The following is a 17,824-nucleotide window of genomic DNA, read 5'->3' as shown; positions in this document are numbered from 1 at the left end:
TTTTTTATTTTATCATTTTATTTATATTTCATTTCACTGTTTATTTTGGTTTTTGTTTATTTTCCTTCGTTTTATATTTTATTTTTCCCTTATTCATTTTTTTATTGTATCTTTTACTTTACAGTGTATTTTATATTGTCTTATTTTCATTGTTTTGTTTGTTATTATTTTAATTTTCGTGTGTATATTTTTTTGTTTTTACGTAAAAAAAATTAATAGAAATGTACTTTACCTAAAATATCGTGATTTCCAATGTACGGCGTAGTGATTCGACAATTATATATATTTGGAATTGCTCACCATGGAACTGTAGTTAACCATATGTCACCATAGAAAGTTATTATATCATTGATTATATTCCCTATGCTATGCTTTTCATTGCGGAGACGTATTTATTTTGACTGCAATTTCGCACCTCTTAATTGCCTTCAGCTATTTTGCCCATCCCCCACCTCCTCCTTTCGGGCAACCTTGTTTGTTCTCTACATCTTTTTATCTGTTTCTGTTTTGTTGATTTGATTTTTAGATTCCACTTATTAGCGAAATAATATGATATTTGTGTTTCTCTGACATTTCTTGTAGCATAATACCGTCTGGGTCCATCCACATTACCACCAATTCTAAGGTTTCAGTCTTCAGTATGGCTGAGGAAATATTCCATTGTGCATATAGACCACATCTTTTTTATCCAGTCAATCATGGATGGACGCATAAATTGATTCCGTATCTTTGCTATTGTATATAATGCTGGAATAAACATTAGGGTGAATATGTTTTTTCATATTAGTGTTTTTGTTTGGGTAAATACCCAGAAGTAGAAATACTGTATTGTATGATACCTGTATTGTAATTTTTTGAGGGATGTCCACACTTGTTTCTCATAGCGGCTGCATCATTTTACCTTCCCACCAACATTCAGAAGGGTTCCCTTTCTACACATCCTGTGCAATACTTATTTTTTCTCTTTTCAACCCTGGGCATTCTGACTGGTGTTACGTGATACCGGGGTTTTGATTTGCGTTTCCCTGGTATTTAGTGATGTGTAGCATCTTTTATGTGTTCAGTGGCCATATGTAATTTTTTTTAAAGAAAAATGTCTATTTTGGTACTCTACCCTGTTTTGATTTGATTTTTGTTTTGGTGTTGAGTTGTATGCGTTGATTATAAATTTTGAATATTAACCTCTTATCAGATACATGATTTACAATTTTTTTCTCCATTCTGGAGGTTGCCTTTTTGTTTTTTTGATCATTTCCATTGCTGTGCAAAAGCTTTTTAGTTTGATGTAGTCCCATTTAATTATTTTTGCTTTTATTTCCCGTGCCTGAGGAGACATATCCAGAAAAATATTGTTATGGCTGATGTCTGTAAATTTTCTGTCTTTTTTTTTCTTTTAGGAGCTTTATGGTTTCAGATCTACATTTTGGTCTTTATTTTGTTATTTTATTTTATTATTATCATTATTTTTTAAGTAGGCTCCATGGCCAGCCTAGAGCCGAACACGGGGCTTGAACTCATGACACTGAGATCAAGACCTGAGCTCAGATCAAGAGTCAGATGCTTAACCGTTTGAAGCACCCAGGCGCCTCTTACATTTTGGTCTTTTGTTTATTTTCAGTTTATTTCCGTGTATTGTGCAAGTAAGTGGTCCAGTTTCATTCTTTTGCATGTAGCTGTTCATTTTCCCAGCACCATTTATTGATGAGACTCTTTTTTTCCCCATTGTATATTCTTGTCCCCTTTGTTATAGATTAATTGATCATCTAAGCTTGGTTTTATTTCTGGGCTTTTTTTTTTTAAGATTTTATTTATTTACTTGAGAGAGCAAGAGCGCACACATGCGCATGCGAGAGAGCATGAGCAGGGGAAAGGGGCAGAGGGAGAGGGAGAAGCAGACTCCCCACTGGGCAGGCAGTCCGTCGTGGGGCTCGATCCCAGGACTCTGGGATCACGACCTGAGCCAAAGGCAGCCGCTTAACTGACTGAGGCACCCAGGCGCCTCTGGGCTGTTACGTTCTATTGATCCATGTACCTGTGTTTTTGCCTGTAGTACCATTCTGCTTTGATTACTATTTGTAGTATAGTTTGAAATCTGGTAGTGTGATACCTCCAGATTTGTTCTTAAGGTTGCTTTGACTATTCTGGTTCTTTTGTGGTTCCAAGGAATTTTTAGGTTTATTTGTTCTAATTCTGTGAATCCATTTACAATGACATGGATGGGGCTAGGGAGTATAATGCTATACACTCATATGTGGAATTTAAGAAGCAAAACAAATGAGCAAAGGAAAAAAAAAGATAGACAAACCAAGAAACAGACTCTTAAGTATAAAGAACAAACTGATGGTTACCAGAGGGTAGGTGGGTGGAGGGATGGGTGAAATGGGTGATGGGGGTTAAGGGGTGCATTTGTCTTGATGAGCACTGGGTGATGTATGGAATTGTTGAGTTACTATATTGTATCCCTGAAACTAATATAACACTGTATGTTAACTATACTGGAATTAAAATAAAGTTTAACAGAAAAACAACAAAAAAACCCCAGTATAGGTATTTTCATATGGATGCCATTAAACCTGTGGGTTGCTTTGTGTATTATAGACATTTTAACAATATTCATTCTTCCAATCTATGATCATAGTATATATATATATATATGTATATCTTTCTATTTATTTGTTTCATCTTTGATTTCTTTTTTCATTAAAATTTTTTTTTTACGTTTTGCTTGGTTTGAAATAGTTGACATACAATGTTACTAGTTTCACGTATACCACTTAGTGATTGGAGAATTCTCTACATAATGCATTATGCAACGTTCATCATACATGCAATTACCATGTCACCATACAACATTATAATATTATTGACTATATTTTCTGTGTTATACCTTTCACCTCTGCTACATTTATTTTATTTTATTTATTTTTTTAGGATTTATTTATTTGAGACAGCAAAAGTGGGGAGAGGGGCAGAGGGAGAGAATCTTTAAGCAGACTCCCTGCTGAGTGTAGAGCCCATTGTGGGGTTCAGGGCTCGATCTCACAACCCATGACCTGAGCCAAAACCCAAGAGTCCGGCTCTTAACCCACTGAGCTACCCAGGCAGGCTTGTGACATTTATTTTATAAGTGGTGGTTTGTTACTCTTAATTCCCTTCACCTATTTTGCCTATTCCATCCCTTACCCACTTTCCTCTGGCAACCACCAGTTTGTTCTCTGTGTTTAAGAGACTGTTTCTGTTTTTTGTTTGTTTATGAATTTGTTTTGTTTTTTAGAATCCACATACAGGTGAAATCATATGATATTTGTCTTTCTCCATCTGATTTATCTTATGCAGCATAATACCCTCTAGGTCGATCCATGTTTTTGTGAATGGGAAGATTTCATTCTTTTTTATGGCTGAGTAATATTCCATTGCATGTATATTTCACATCTTTTTTACTTATCTATCAATGGACACAGGTTGCTTCGATGTCTGGGCTTTGTAAATAATCTTGCAATAAACATAGGGGTGCATATATCTTCTTGAATTAGTGTTTTTCCATTCTTGGCATGTATACCCAGTAATGGAATTACTTGATCATATGTATTTTCTATTTTTAATTTTTTGAGGAGCTTTCATAGTGTTTTCCACAGTGGTTGCACCAATTTCCATTTCCACAAACAGTGCACATGGGTTTCCTTTTCTCTACATCCTCACCAACAGTTATTTCTTGAATTTGATTTTAGCCATTCTGACTCATGTGAGATGATATCTCATGTTGTTTTGATTTCCATTTCCCTGATAACTAGTGATAGTAAGCATCTTTTAATGTGTATTGACCGTCTATATGTGTTTTTTGGACAAATGTGCTATTTTGATTTGTATAACATTGTAATATAATTTGAAATCTGGGATTGTGATATTTCCAGCTTTGTTCTCCTTTCTCAGGATTGCTTTATCTATTCGGGGTCTTTCCTAGTTCCATACAAATTTTCAGATCATTTGTTCTAATTCTGTGAAAAATACTGTTGGTATTTTGATAGGCATTGCATTGAATTTGTAGATTGGTTTGGGTAGGGTGGACATTTTAACAATGTTAATTCTTCTAACAATGAGGAGGGTATATCTTACCATTTATGTTCTGTTCCATTTTTTTAATCAGTCATTTATTGTTTTCAGATACAGGTCTTTCAACTTGGTTAAATTTATTCCTAAACAATTTTTTTCCAGTGCAACTGTAAATGGGATTGTTTTCCTAATTTTCTTTCTGATATTTTGTCATTATTGTGTAGAAACACAACAGATTTCTGTATATTGATTTTATATCTTAACATGTTTACTGAATTTATTAATTCTAGTAGTTTTTTGGTGGTCTTTAGATTTTTTATATACAGTATACTATATAGTATATAGTATTATGTCATCTGCAAATAGTGACAGTTTTACTTCTTCCTTACCAATTTGGAAGCCATTTATGTATTCTTCTTGTCTGATTTCTGTGGTTAGTACTTCCAGTACTGTACTGAAATAAAAGAACCTTGCCTTCCTGATCTTAGAAGAAAACCTCTCAACTTTTTAATATTGAGTATGATGTTTGTTGTTTTTCATGTATGGCCTTTATTGTGTTGAGGTATGTTCCTTCTATATCTACTTTGTTGAGAGTGCTTCTCATGAATGGATGCCGAATTTTGTGAAATGTTTTTTCTGCATCTGTTGAGATGATCACAGGATTTTTATCTTTCATTACTTAATGTGGTGTATCTCAATGATTCATTTGGAGATACTGAATCATCCTTGCATCCCTGGAATAAATATCACTGGATTGTGATGAATGATCCTTTTAATGTACTGTTGAATTCATTTTGCGGATATTTTGTTGAGGATTTTTTTTAAGATTATTTATTTATTTGACAGAGAGACACAGTGAGAGAGGGAACACAAGCAGGGGGAGTGGGAGAGGGAGAAGCAGGCTTCCCGTGGAGCAGGGAGCCCAATGCCGGGCTCGATCCCAGGACCCTGGGATCATGACCTGAGCCGAAGGCAGATGCTTAATGACTGAGCCACCCAGGCGCCCCTTGTTGAGGATTTTTGCATGTTTATTCATCAGAGTTATTGACTTGTAATTTTCTTTTATTGCAGTGTCTTTGTCTGATTTTGGTATCAGGGTAATGCTAGCCTTGTAAAATCAATTTGGAAGCATATTTTTCCTCTTCTATATTTTTGGAATAGTTCAAGAAGGATAGGTATTAATTCTTCTTTAAATGTTTGGTAGAATTTCAAGTATTTCCTTCAGGGGTGCCTGATTGGCTCAGTTGGAGGAGTGTGCAACTGTTGATACCGGAATCATTAGTTTGAGCCTACATTGGGTGTAGAGATTACTTAAATAAATAAATAAATAAATCCTTTAAAAAATAAAGTGTTGCCTTCATAAATAAAAATTTAAAACAAATCACTAGGAAAATATTTGCAACCGACATAATAAAAAAAGATTTACATTCCCAATATACAAAGAATCCTACAAATTGATAGGAAAAAGACAACCTAACAGAAGAGTGGGCAAAATATATGAATAGATATTACACTGAAAAAACAAAAGTAGCCAATAAACATTTGAAACTATATGTAGCTTCAGTATTCATCAGGCAAATGCAAAGGAAAACAGATCACCCATCAGATCAGCGAAATTTTTGAAAATTAATAATATTCAGTGTCAGCATATTGGAGAAAAAACACTTTCTTATAATGTTGGTACAACATTTTTGGAGAATAGTTTGTATATTTTTTAATGAATGATTGTAGGTTTCTAATTAGTATGGTATTTATATTCCATTGAGTACATTTTGTTAAAGATGTAATAATTTTAAAATGTCAGAATTTCTAATAAAGTTATATTCTTTGCAAAAAAAATAAAATAAATGTTTGGTAGAATTCAGCTGTGAAGCTATCTGGTCCTGGGTTTATGGGGTTTTATTATTAATTAATTAATCAATAATTTATTTATTTATTTATTATTTTAAGTAGGTTCCACACACAACATGGGGCTTGAACTCATTAACCCGAGATCCATAGACATGTGCTGTACTGACTGAACCAGTCAAGTGCCCCTGGTCCTGGATTTATGTTTGTTGGGAGGTTTTTTTTTAAGATTTTATTTATTTGATTTTTTAAAAAATTTTATTATGTTATGTTAGTCACCATACAATACATCATTAGTTTTTGATGTGGTGATCCACGATCCGTTGTTTTTGTATAACACCCAGTGCTCCATGCAGTACGTGCCCTCCTTAATACCTATCACCGGGCTAACCCATCACCCCACCCCCCTCCCCTCTAAAACCCTGTTTGTTTCTCAGAGTCCATAGTCTCTCATGGTTCATCTCTCCCTCCGATATTCCCCCTTCATTTTTCCCTTCCTTCTCCTGATGTCCTCCATGCTATTCCTGATGTTCCACAAATAAGTGAAACCATATGATAATTGACTTTCTCTGCTTGACTTATTTCACTTAGCATCATCTCCTCCAGTCCCATCCATGTTGATGTAAAAGTTGGGTATTCATCCTTTCTGATGGCTGAGTAATATTCCATTGTATATATGGACCACATCTTCTTTATCCACTCATCTGTTGAAGGGCATCTTGGCTCTTTCCACAGTTTGGCTATTGCGGACATTGCTGCTATGAACATTGGGGTGCATATGGCCCTTCTTTTCACTACATCTGTGTCTTTGGGGTAAATACCCAGGAGTGCAATTGCTGGGTCATAGGATAGCTCTATTTTTAATTTTTTGAGGAACCTCCACACTGTTTTCTAAAGTGGCTGTACCAACTTGCATTCCCACCAACAGTGTAAGAGGGTTCCCCTTTCTCCACAACCTCTCCAACATTTGTTGTTTCTTTCCCTGTCCATTTTTGCCATTCTAACTGGTGTAAGGTGGTATCTCAATGTGGTTTTGATTTGAATTTCCCTGATGGCTAATGATGATGAACATTTTTTCATGTGTCTGTTAGCCATTTGTATGTCTTCTTCAGAGAAGTGTCTTTTCATGTCTTCTGCCCATTTTTTGACTTGATTATTTGTTTTTTGGGTGTTAAGTTTGAGAAGTTCTTTATAGATCTTATAAAAAAAGATTTTATTTATTTGAGGGAGAGAGAGAGAGAACGAGCGGGGCGGGGGGGGGAGCAGAGGAAGAAGCAGACTCCCTGCCAAGCAGGGAACCTGACACGGGGCTTGATCCCAGAACCCTGGGATCATGACCTGAGCCGAAGGCAGATGCTTAACCTACTGAGCCACTCAGGCATCCCTTGTTGGGAGTTTTTTGACTACCAGTTCAATTCCATTATACTAATTGGTATGTTAAGATTTTCTATTTCTTTTTGGTTGATTCTCGGAATATTGCCTATCTTTAGGAATTTATGCATTTTCCCTAATTTGTCTAATTTATTGACAAATAATTTGTTATAGTGGTCTCATAATCTTTTGTATTTCTGTGTTATTAGTTGTAACTTCTTTTTTTTAAAGATTTTATTTATTTGACAGAGAGAGACACAGCGAGAGAGGGAACACAAGCAAGGGGAGTGGGAGAGGGAGAAGCAGGCTTCCTGCCGAGCAGGGAGCCCGATGTGGGGCTCGATCCCAGGACCCTGGGATCATGACCTGAGCCCAAGGCAGATGCTTAATGACTGAGCCACCCAGGCGCCCCTTCTTTTTCATTTCTGATTTTATGTATTTGAGCCCTCTTCTTTTTTCTTGATGAGACTGGCTAAAGGTTTATCAATTTCCTTAATCTTTTCAAAACATCAGTTCCTAATTTCTGATCTATTTGATATCATGTTTTTGGTTTCTATTTCATTTATTTCCACTCTTTATTATTTCATTCATTCTGCTAAATTTGGGCTTCATTTTTTCTTCTTTTACTAGCTCCTTTAGGTATAAGATTAGACTGAGATTTTTCTTGTTTCTTGAGGTAGGCCTGTATTGCCATAATCTTTCCTCTTAGAACCACTTTGCTCCATCCCATAGATTTTGAAATGTCATGTTTTCAGTTTCATTTGTCTCCAGTTATTTTTTATATTTCCTCTTTGATTTCTTCACTGACCTGTTTTTTAAAGATTTTATTTGACAGAGAGAGAGAGCGCAAGCAGGGGGAGCAGCAGAGGGAGAGGGAGAAGCATGTATCCCGTGGAGCAGGGAGCCCAATGCAGGGTTCGATCCCAGGACCCCGGCAGACACTTAAATCGTCTGAGGCACCCAGGTGCCCTGACCTATTTGTTGTTTAGTAGCATGTTGTTTAGCTTCCACGTGTTTTTTGGTTTTCTACTTATTATTTTTTTTTGTAACTGATTTGTAGTTTCATAATGTGGGCAGGAAAGATGCTTTGATTTCAGTCTTCTAAAATTTATTGAAATTGTTTGTGGCCTCAAATGATATCTGTCCTGGAGAATATTCCATGTACACTTGAAAAGAATGTGAATTCTGCTCTTTTTGAATGGATTGTTCTGTTAAGTCCATCTTGCCTTATGTGTCATTGAAAGTCATTGTTTCATTATCAATTATCTGTCTCGATGATCTATCCATTGATGTAAGTGGGGTATTAAAGTCTTCTATTATTGTTGGCTATCTGTTTCTCCCTTTATGTCTGTTAATATTTGCTTTATATAATTAGGTGCTCCTATATTAGGTGTATAGATATTTACAAATGTTCTTTGTGTTGGATTTACACCTTTATCATTATGTAATGCCTTTCTCACTTATTACAGTCTTTATTTATTTGTTTGTTTGTTTATTTATTTATATTCCAGTATAGTTTCAGGTGTATAATTGGTGATCCAACAATTCTATATATTACTCAGTGCTCTTCATGATAAGTGTACTCTTAATCCCCTTCCCGTTTCACCCACCCCCACCTCCCCTCTGGTAACCATCAGTTTGTTCTATATAGGTAAGAGTGTTTTTTGGATTGTCTCTGTTTTTCATTGTTTGTCTGTTTTGTTTCTTAAATTCCACATATGAATGAAATCATATGGTATTTGTCTTCCTCTTAATGATTTGGTTCATTTAGCATTATATCCTCTTGATCCATCCATATTGTTGCAAAATGGCAAGATTTCATTCTTTTTCATGTCTGAGTAATATTACATTGTATATACACACCACTTCTTTTGTGTATGTATGTTTTTATCTGCATTTATATATATATATTTTTAAGATTTTATTTATTTATTTGAAAGAGAGAGACACAGCGAGAGAGGGAACACAAGCAGGGGGAGTGGGAGAGGGAGAAGCAGGCTTCCCGCGGAGCAAGGAACCCGATGCCGGGCTTGATCCCAGGACCCTGGGATCATGACCTGAGCTGAAGGCAGATGCTTAACGACTGAGCCACCCAGGCGCCCCTATATATATGTTTTTAAGTAATCTCTATACCCAGTGTGGGTCTTGAACTCACATGCTGGAGATCAGGAGTCACATGCTCTACCCACTGAGCCCAGCCAGGCACCCAGACACCATGTCTTCTTAATCCATTCATCCATCAGTGGACACTTGGACTGCTTCCATAATTTGACTATTATAAATAATGCTGTAATAAACAAAGGGGTGTGCATATCTTTTCAAATTAGTGTTTTTGTATTTTTTTGGTAAATACCCAGTAGTGGAATTACTGGATCATATAGTAATTCTATTTTTAATTTTTTGAGGAACCTTCCTACTGTTTGCCACAGTGGCTGCACCAGTTTGCATTCTCATCAACAGTGCACAGGGGTTCCTTTTTCTCCACATCCTCGACAACACCTGTTGTTTCTTTTGTTTTTTATTTCAGCCATCTGACAGGTATGAGGTGATAACTCCTTGGGGTTTTGATTTGCATTTCCTTGATACTTAGTGATGTTGAGCTATAGTCTTTATTTTAACATCTAATTTGTCTGATATTGCTACCCAGGGTTTTTTTTTTTTTTTTTTTTGCTTCCATTTGCATGGAATATCTTTGTCTATCCCTTCACTTTCAGCCTATATGTGTCTTGAGGTCTGCAGTGAGTCTCTTGTAGGCAGCATATAGATGGGTCATTTTTTTTTAAAGATTTTATTTATTTATTTGACAGAGAGAGAAACACAGCGAGAGAGGGAACACAAGCAGGGGCAGAGGGAGAGGGAGAAGCAGGCTTCCCGCAGAGCAGGGAGCCCGATGCGGGGCTGGATCCCAGGACTCTGGGATCATGACCTGAGCCGAAGGCAGACGCTTAACGACTGAGCCACTCAGGCGCCCCGGGTCATTTTTTTTTTTAATCAATTCAGTCACCCTGTCTTTTTTTTCACCATATGTGTTTTGATTGGAGCATTTACTTCATTTACATTTAGAGTAATTGTTTGATATGTATGCTTTTTTGCTCATTGTTTTTATAGTTGTCTTTTCTTTTTATTCTTGCTCTGTTCCCTTGATGTTTTATGGCTTTCTTTAGTATTATGCTTAGATTCCCTTGTCTTTATTGTGTATCTATTACACGTTTTTGGTTTGTGATTACCATGATGTTCATTTATAACTTTCTATGTATGTAGCAATGTGTATTAAGTTGGTGGTCACTTAAGTTTGAACACATTCCAAAAGCACTACATTTGTACCCCCCCTTGCATGTTTTATGTGAATGATGTCATATTTTGTTTTTATTTTGTGTATTCCTTGACTAAGTTTTTAGATATAATTGATTTTACTACTTTTATTTTTTTTATCCTTCATACTACCTAAAGAAATGATGGAACTCATATTTTTACTGTGTGTTTGCTTTTACCAGTGAAATTTTTCCTTTCAAAATTTTCTTACTTCTAGTTATGGCCTTGTGTTTTCTCCTTAAATATGTCCATTTAACATTTCTTGTATAGTTGGTTTAGTGGTGATGAACTGTTTCAAGTTTTGTTTGTTTGTGAGATTCTTTCTTTCTCCTTTAATTCTGAATAACCTTGCCAGTAGAGTGTTTTTGGTGGTAGATTTTTTCCTTTCAGCACTTTGAATATATCATGCCATTCTCTGTTGGCCTGCTGTTTTTGCTGAAAATTAGCTGGTAGCCTTATTGTTTTTACCTTGCACATAACTGCTTTTCTCTTGTGGCTTTGAGATGCTCTCTCTATCTTTAATTTTTGACATTTTAATAATTGTGTTTCTTGGTGTGGACCATCTTGAGTTCATCTTGTTTGGGACTGTCTATGCCTCCCGAACCTTGATGTCTCTTTCCTTCCCCAGATTAAGGGAAGTTTTCAGGTATTATTTCTTCAAGTTAGTTTTCTGCCTTTCCCTCTTTTCCCTTTCTGGGACCCCCATTATGCAAATGTTATTATGCTTGATGTTGTCACAAAGGTATCTTAACCTATTCTCATTTTTTTGAAAGATTTTATTTATTTATTTGACAGAGAGAAAAAGCAGGAGAGCACAAGCAGGGGAAGTAGCAGAGGGAGAGGAAGAAGCAGGCCCCTGGCCAAGCAGGGAGCCTGATGCAGGGCCTGATCCCAGGACCCTGGGATCACGACTCAAGCCAAAGGCAGATGCCTAACCAACTGAGCCACCCAGCCTCCCTAGCCTATTCTCATTTTTAAAAATTGTTTTGTTTTGTTTTTTTTTTTTGCTGCTCCACATGGTTGCTTTCTATTACCCAGTCTTCCAGCTTGCTGATCCATTCTTCTGCATCCTCTAATTTGCTTATTCCCTCTATAGTATATTTTTCACTTCAGTTATTGCATTCTTTAGCCCTGATTGGTTCTTTTATATATTTTCTATCTCTTTTTTATATTTCTCACTGAGGTCATCCATGTTCTCTCAAGTCCAGTGAGTGTCTTTACGACCATTACTTTGAACTCTTTGTCAGGTAGATTGCTTATCTTTGTTTCATTTAGGTCTTTTTCTGCGATTTTTTTTTTTAATATTCTTTCTTTCAGAACATATTCTTCTGTCCTCTCATTTTGTCTTACTCTTTGTGTTTGTTTCTATGTATTAAAAAAGTCAGCTATCTATGTCTCCTGCTCTTGGAAGTACTGGCCTTATGTGGAAGACATCTTGTGATGCCCTTTAGTGTAATCCCTCCTGGTCACCAGAATCAATATACTCCAGAGCTGTCCCTGGTGTGGGCTTCATGCACCTTCTTGTTGTGGCTGAGCCACATTGCTGCATTTGGGCTGGGGGGGTCGGGCTGGCCCTCAGCTTGGTTGGTTGCAATTTTTGTACTCTTACTTTTATAAACATTCAGTTCTCTCCCACACTGCAAGGCTTTCTAAGGTAAGCCTTTTTGTTGAGGGGGAGAGTAACCCACCTCAGGCTTTGGAGTGTGGATCATTTGGTGCTGAAGACTTGGGGCCCAGCAGACAAAGACAGAACTTTCGTGGGTTTTTTTTAAGATTTTATTTATTTATTTATTTGACAGAGAGAGACATAGTGAGAGAGGGAACACAAGCAGGGGGAGTGGGAGAGGGAGAAGCAGGCTTCCCGCTGAGCAGAGAGCCCGATGTGGGGCTCCATCCCAGGACCCCGGGATCATTACCTGAGCCGAAGGCAGATGCTTAACGACTAAACCACCCAGGCGTCCCTCTTACTTGTTTTTCTTCTGTTAATCTGTGTTATGTCAATTTAATTATTAGAGTAGCTGAAAAACCTAGAAGGGGAGAAGGGAAATTTTTCTGCCCTTACAGTACTTATCCAAAAACATGTTTGTTTTAAATCTGTAATTCAGATTTAACTCAGGTTGTGGATTTCATTTTTTCTTTTTAAAAATCTGTTATGGAAGTACAGTTGACATACAATGTTATATTAGTTTCAGGTGTACAATGTAGTGATTCAACAATTCTATACATTATTCATTGGTCACTTTGATAAGTGTTGTCACCATTTGTCACCATATGTTATTACAGTATTATTGACTATATTCCCTATGCTGTACTTTTCATCCCTGTGACTGATTTATTTTATGTATTTTGACCATTCCCCCACCCTCCCCTCTAGCAACCACCAATTTGTTCTCTGTATTTATGAATTTATTCCTTTTGTTTGTTCATTTGTTTTTTTATATTCCACATATAATGAAATCACATGGTATTTGTCTTTCTATGTGACTTATTTCACTTAACATAATGTTACCCTCTAGGTCCATCCATGTCATTGTAAATGTCAAGATTTCATTCTTTCTAATGCCTGAGTACTATTCCATTGTATATATATATATGCCACATCTTTTTTTTTAAGATTTTATTTATTTGTTTGAGAGAGAGAGAATGAGAGATAGCACGAGAGGGAAGAGGGTCAGAGGGAGAAGCAGACTCCCTGCTGAGCAGGGAGCCTGATGCGGGACTCGATCCCGGGACTCCAGGATCATGACCTGAGCCGAAGGCAGTTGCTTAACCAACTGAGCCACCCAGGCACCCTATACACCACATCTTAATCCATTTATATATGGATGGGCAATTGGGTTGTTTCCATATCTTGGTTATTACAAATAGTGCTGCAAAACACATGGGGGTACATATATCTTTTCTAGTTAGTGTTTTTGTTTCTTTGGGTAAATACCTACTAGTGGAATTACTGGATCATATGGTATTTGTATTTTTAATTTTTTGAGGAATCTCCATACTGTTTTTCACAGTGGTTGCATCAATTTACATTTCCATGAACAAAACATGAGGGTTTCCTTTTCTCCACATCCTCACAAACACTTGTTATTTCTTGCCTTTTTGATATTAGTTGGGCTATATATTTGTTTGTTTGATCTTGTAAATATAAGGACTCAAAATTTGCCACCCCAAAATGCATCTTTGGCATGTGAATTATAGTGTGATTATTTTTTTTAAGATTTTATTTATTTATTTGACAGAGAGAGTGAGAGAGAGAGCATGCATGCGCACAACCAGGGGGAGTGGCAGAGGGAGAGAGAGAAGCAGGCTACCCCACTGAGCAGGGAGCCCAATGCGGGGCTTGATCCCAGGACCCTGGGATTATGACCTGAGCCGAAGGCAGATGCTTACCCGACTGAGCCACCCAGGTGCCCTAGTCTGATTATTTCTATGAAATATAAAGCTCAGGAAGAATCTTTGATCTTCTTTTTAACTGCCTAAAGGAATTTAGGTAGAAGACCTGCTCCAAGAGAGGGATGTCACCATAGGTAACTACAGTATAATATGAACTAAGTTTGATAGACAGGGAGGAATTTGCCAAGGCCTGTTTGTTTAAAGTCCTGTCATGTCCATTTGTTTCTGTATGGCCCAGCAACCATTTCTTTCACAAAGATTTACTCTTTTTCTTTTTTTAAAGATTTTATTTATTTATTTGACAGAGAGAGACACAGCGAGAGAGGGAACACAAGCAGGGGGAGTGGGAGAGGGAGAAGCAGGCTTCCCGCTGAGCAGGGAGCCCGATGTGGGGCTCGATCCCAGGACCCTGGGATCATGACCTGAGCCGAAGGCAGACGCTTAACGACTGAGCCCCCAGGCTCCCTAGGATTTACTCTTTTTCATCTCCTGTGAATTGCTTTCTTTTCCTTTGAAATTACTAACCCATACCTCTTTCTCCTTAGTCCAGAATGAAATATATACTTCATTTTACCTGACTGTGTTTGGAAACTCTGTTTATGTGGATTCCTTGTAGGTACATAGTTTTGATTTTCTTCTGTTAATCTGTCTCATGTTAGTTTAATCCTTTGACCAGCCAGAAGAATCTTGAAGAATGGAGGAAATTTTTACTCCCCAACAGTTGTTGGGGATGGCCGGATAAATTTTAACTGGATGGACATTGCTCTCCCTAGGGCTGCTGCAGCTGTGAGGTTCTGGGACTTCTGACAAGTTGGCATAAGTTATCAGTTCTTATGACGTTAATCTGCTGGGTCTTCGCCTGAAGGTATAACTGAATCAAGAGTGGTAAGCATCCTTTTCTTTATCTAAATATAGATTAGCAGGAAAAAATACTTGTGGAACTAGTTCCTTGGGTATATGGACTTTGGTAATATGTATTATTTGTTTTGGAAAGCAAATTAATATTCAGAGACTGAGTTTGTCTTTGATAATAATTTGTTTAGAAGAGGTTCACTGTGAGAATTTTACAAGCCAGTAGCGTACAAGATAATGTCTCTTCATAAGCCAATAAAGAAATAATATACTCTAAATTTATGACAGATTAGTCACGCTATCATTCTAGAAAAGGAGAAGTGAAAGGAATAAAGATCAAACTTAGCTGAGGTGTACCTTTTTAGGAGTTGGTACTCAGGAGAGACTGCTTAGCTAACTGAAAGGCGAGGCCCACCCACCAGTGAAAAAGTAAAGGTCCCCTGTTACTAGAGTGCTTTGCTAGGGATTAATGGCACCATTGTGTTGGGCAAGAGGATTTTTATCTCAAAGCTGCGGTACAGCTTTCACCACTCCTTGTAGAAGATTCACTTTTACCAGGAACAGGAGCTAATTGCCACCAGGTCTTCAGAGAGCTATTTTAGATCAGCAAAATGTTGCCTCTCCAAGACCAAATACTTGAATTGTCCTCGTAAATGTAGTATTTACTGTCAAAATGTCCTCTTGCCATACTTGCTTCCCTATATTATGTTTTTATTGCTATGCCCCTAGTGGAGCCCCCAGCAGCTGAGCTTTTGAGTTCTTAACAGTGAGAACAGGACAACATCCTAACACAAATTACTTCATTCTTTTTTTTTTTTTAAGATTTTATTTATTTGACAGAGACACAGCGAAGAGAGGGAACACAAGCAGGGGGAGTGGGAGAGGGAGAAGCAGGCTTCCCGCTGAGCAGGGAGCCCGATGCGGGGCTCGATCCCAGGACCCCGGGATCAGGACCTAAGCTGAAGGCAGATGCTTAACGACTGAGCCACCCAGGCGCCCCAAATTACTTCATTCTTATAGCAAAACAACTTTATTTCTAAAGACTTTGTCTTTATCATAAACAAGTGGATTTGAAATCATATCATAACAATACACAACAATCCAATTTGTAATTTCAACTCACTCACACACTACTTAATCCTAAGGGCCTAATGCCCTGTACAAAGCTAAGTTCACAAAAATGTCAATCCACCCTCTGATTCTACATCACTTACAAACTTAATCACATGCAGTCATTTTGGGGGGCATTCTTCCTTTGTTGCACATTCTTTTACACCATTGTTTAATGACCAGTTTAAGCAACCATATTCCTAATATTCGTAGCAAAACCATAACAAAGAACTCCTTAATATGCTACCATATCCAATTGCCAAATGACAACAAATTAAGCTTTTTAACCCATTCAGTTAAACTTCCTTGAGAATTGTATTTCCATCTATAAGCCATGTTTTATTTTAAGATTTTATTTATGTATTTGAGAGAGGGAGAGTGCATGAGAGAGAGAACAAGCAGGGGGAGTGGCAGGCAGAGGCAGAAGCAAGCTCCCAGCCGAACAGGGAGCCTGACTAGGGGCTCGATCCCAGGACCCTGGGATCATGACCTGAGCCAAAGGCAGACACTTAACTGACTGAGCCACCCAGGCGCCCCTATAAGCCATTTTTATACGGGTCCAGGGGGTATAAGCACATAAAGTACATTGTATATACAGTATCAAGCGCAGGTATGATTGCCATAATATCAGAATTCAAAGCTGTCATAACTTTGGGAATATAATTTTTTTGTCCTCTTTTCAATTCCTGCTGAGTTATTTTAACTTTATTAGTCTTATCTACCATGTTTGTTTATTTAAGTTTCCGTTGTATGATTTAAATTGACTAAATTTATTTTAAGAGTTTCAATGTGAAATATTTCTCTGGTTATTTTACTTTTTTATTTTATTAAAGTTTTTATTAAAGTTTTTATTTTAATTCCAGTTAACATACAGTGTTATATTAATTTCAGATGTACAGTATAATGATTCAACAATTACATACATTACCCAGTGGTCATCACGACCTGTGTATTCCTTAACCCCATCGCCTATTCCTCCATTCCTCCCTGCCCCCCACCTCCCCTCTGGTAGCCAGCAGTTTGTTCTTGATAGTTAAGGGTCTGTTTCCTGGTTTGTCTCTGTCTGTTTTTTTCCCCTTTGCTCATTTGTTTTGTTTCTTAAATTTCACATGACTGAAATCACATGGTAGTTGTCTTTCTCTGACTGTCTTATTTTGTTTAGTATTATACTCTCTAGCTCCAACCAAGATTTCATTCTTTTTATGGCTGAATAATATTGTGTTGTATATATATACCACATCTTCTTTATCCATTCATCAAACGATGGACATTTGGGTTGCTTCCATAATTTGGCTATTGTAGATAATGCTGCTATAAACACAGGGGTGCATGTATCCCTTTGAATTAGTGTTTTTGTATTTTTTGGGTAAATACCCAGTAGTGCAATTGCCGGGTCAGTAGGGCAGTTCTATTTTTAATTTTTGAGGAACCTTCATACTGTTTTCCACAGTGGCTACACAAGTTTGCATTCCCACCTGTGGTACCCAAGGGTTCCTTTTTCTCCACATCCTCCCCAATACCTGTTGTTTCTGGTGTTGTTGATTTTAGCCATTCTGATAGGTGTGAGGTGCTATCTCACTGTACTTTTGATTTGCATTTCCCTAATGATGAGTGATGTCGAGTGTCTTTTCATGTGCTTGTTGACTGTCTGTATGTCCTTTTTGGAAAAAAAATGTGCACGTCCTCTGCCCATTTTTTAATTGGATTATTTCTTTTTTGGGGTGTTGAGTTGTATCAGTTCTTTATATATTTTGGATACTAACCCTTTATTGGATACATCATTTGCAAATACCTTCTCCCATTCTGTAGGCTTTCTTCTGGTTTTCTTGATTGTCTCCTTCGCTGTAGAGAACCTTTTTATTTTGATGCAGTCCCAATAGTTTAGTTT

This window comes from Zalophus californianus, chromosome X (assembly GCF_009762305.2).
Source record: "Zalophus californianus isolate mZalCal1 chromosome X, mZalCal1.pri.v2, whole genome shotgun sequence".
Lineage (NCBI taxonomy): Eukaryota > Metazoa > Chordata > Mammalia > Carnivora > Otariidae > Zalophus > Zalophus californianus.
Note: the sequence above shows the minus strand (reverse complement) of the source record.